The 2,970-nt window shown below is 38.2% G+C and overlaps 1 long non-coding RNA gene across 1 annotated transcript; it reads left to right on the top strand.

The window, feature by feature from the left end:
• Positions 1 to 730: 730 nt before the first annotated feature.
• Positions 731 to 1,710, top strand: LOC131683233 (uncharacterized). The gene is made up of 2 exons (XR_009304442.1): positions 731 to 876; positions 946 to 1,710. It is a non-coding gene; the product is annotated as an uncharacterized LOC131683233 (long non-coding RNA).
• Positions 1,711 to 2,970: the final 1,260 nt, after the last annotated feature.

Raw genomic sequence — 2,970 nt, 5'->3', positions numbered from 1 at the left:
TTTTTCAAGCCAACATTTGCGTTTGTTGAAATCCAAACAGCCCAATGCAAGAGCATGGGCCTAGAAGCGGCTAGGCTAGGTCCATCATATGTTGACTACTGTCAACGTCTGTACATCGCTATAGGGGTGCCACCCCCTAGTTAATACGGAACACTCTGACGATTTTTCGAGGAACCGTCCCTAATAAACATCGTATGATTTAAGAGCCCAACGACCTGTTGAGGTATCATCCAAACAATATTGGATTTAAAAACACAATTGTAATATTTTTTATTGATTCAATTAGTTTGTCTGATTAGGTATTATGCATGTTACGTGTTTGAAAAGGTTTCTTTGTAATGTTTTATCTAAATTATTGTGGAAGGGTCCGAAATGTGAAAACTTCATGATGGAAAGAAATGTCATTTTCGAGTTTATGTCAAGGTATAAAATATCCATTGACAGTTTTCTTTCAAGAACAGTAATTTTGGAGTAGACTCGTGCATGTATTGCATTAAAAAACATAGGCAGGGAAATTTTGGGCCCTATTCTCACAGTCACGTCACTTGGTGACTAGAAGGAAATTTTCTTCTAGTCACTAGGTGACGTGACTGTGAGAATAGGGCCCATTATTGACGTTAACATAATTTCACTTCCTCAAGGGTCCAAAATTGGTTGGTTACCCTATATAGTACCGTGGTACTTCAAAAATACATTGTCAAATTTACAGTGTACTTTCATGAAATATTACTAAAACTTGCCTCACTGTTGGAATTCTGACATATGCAAAATGTCTTCCTGCTGAAGAAAATCGGTAATAGTCTTACGATTGTGTCTGAATATTTGCGGTCTGTATGTGCTCTGTGAAAGCTTATGAGAATCCTCAGAAGACCACAGGTAAACTTGTGAAAAATATTCCGAGACCTGTGGAAAATTTCTAAATTTAATAATTTAAAATGGTTTCAGCAATTTGCAGTGGAAATGTTGAAGCTCTCTCATCCCAAATCAATATACGTTTGTTTTACATTGGCAGATGATTTGTAGAAACGGTGTTGTGCCAATAAACGATTATGTCGGCTACAAATTATCAGCTACTGGAGACCGACAAGTTTTCCAGCAATGGCCAACAGAACATAAAATTGCTGGTGTACCTCAGGGATCTAATTTTAATTCCTGATCCTCTGGAAAAAGAAGATGCACAAGTGTGTAGCCACCGAGAAGGAACACAATCTGACCACTATGCAGAAGACCCCGATAAACCCCCGCTTAATCTCGGAAGGAGGCACAATTCTCAGTTTCGTTAGTTTCAGTTTTTATTGTTTTAATCCAATCATGACGGAAAAACCGATTATGAGGAAATTCTGTGAATTCAATCGTGGTGTGGATTTAGACCAACAACCAGATATTGAAGCTGAAGCACAACCTGCTCATGAAGTGACAATCGATGTATTATGTTTGATCAGCACAGCAAGTTGCTGGTTCTTATCGAGAGGTTCCCAAGGGTTTAGCAGGATGCTCCAGCAAACGAGAAGTGGATGAGTCTATTGTGAACATTTGAAACCGCAGCCAACCACGTTCAAATCTAACTTGAGGTTATCGGCTTCAATTCTTTAGAGCTCACTTCTCCCGAGATGGGTGCAACTACTGATAAATATTAATCATCTTTTAAAGCATTTGACTGTTAAAGAACGCAAATATAGTTTGAGAGAAAAAATGTTTTTCTATATGGAATATTTTATTCTTCATTTAATTAATTACTATAACCGATTACTTTACACTGATGTCGGTTACAATATCCATGACGCCCCGTCTATTAGCAAGCATTTTCAGCTTGAACTTGTGTGCCTATAAGGATGTAGAATTCTCTTGTGCGTTCTTGTTGTGCTCTGTAGGTGATGTGCGTCGTCGAGTAGCATATACGAAGTTCGTAATTTGACGATATATCGTGTCGTGAATTGAGCTCCTTGCTGAAAACGGTGTGTCACAACGACAAAGTATTGGGTGTAACGAATCATCCACTTGCAAAAGCGAATAACGTTATGTTCAACAGTTTGGGTATTCCTAGGCAGCGCATATCTTTTTTTTCCTAGGATCACAATTATGTCAGCCGAAGGATTTATTTGGATTCTATGAATGTTGTGATTGCTACATATGATAAGTTTCGTGATATGTTCTATAATTCGCTATGTTGAGGCTGTATACGAAGGGTAGCATAGCGACATAATGGCATGTATATGCGCTATATTCAATACATTCGAATTAGCTTATTACTGAACAACGGCATATTTTGAAGTTGCGTTGGATACAGGCAAAAGTCGAATGTAGCTGAAGAAATTCTTTAACTAGTGCAATCATTAACTCATTTTTCGATGTTTTGCGACTTAGTCCGGTTTGACTTAATACCGACCATTTGCTCTGAATTATCTACCGTAGGACCGTTAGTCAGTTCGTCAGTTTACAAACGTTTATCAACAAACAGCACAAATATTAACTGTCAGAAGAAAACAGACGAATTGGGTAGTCGAAATTTGATATTTAAATACAGGGTGAGCCAAAAAGTGGTGAACCATTTGTATGGGAGTCAATATGGCACGCAAAATGCAGGGTACGTTTAGTATATTTAATGATATAAATATTTCCCATGCGGGCCCGCTGCCATATGAAGTTTTACCACAGACTAACAGACATAACACTCAAAAACAAAGCTTCGCCCGCTTTAACGGTCATTTTAAATATATTTGTAGTTGGGACTGTGGCCACATTTGAAATTATGGCGCCACTGACATATGAACAAGCATATGGGGGATAGACCACTAGTGAAAAATTGTTCCAAAACCTGAGGGGTAACCCACCAGTAAATGAGTGATTGGGACTGTGAATAAAAGGTGGAGCTAGTGTTCTGGGAAAATTGTCAGATCGATGTTTTTTGAGGGAATTCCCTCATAGTGTTATGTCTGTTAGTCTGTGGTTTTACTACGCGCTTACAAATTT

This window comes from Topomyia yanbarensis, chromosome 2 (assembly GCF_030247195.1).
Source record: "Topomyia yanbarensis strain Yona2022 chromosome 2, ASM3024719v1, whole genome shotgun sequence".
NCBI lineage: Eukaryota > Metazoa > Arthropoda > Insecta > Diptera > Culicidae > Topomyia > Topomyia yanbarensis.
This window is presented reverse-complemented; position numbering and strand designations above follow the sequence as displayed.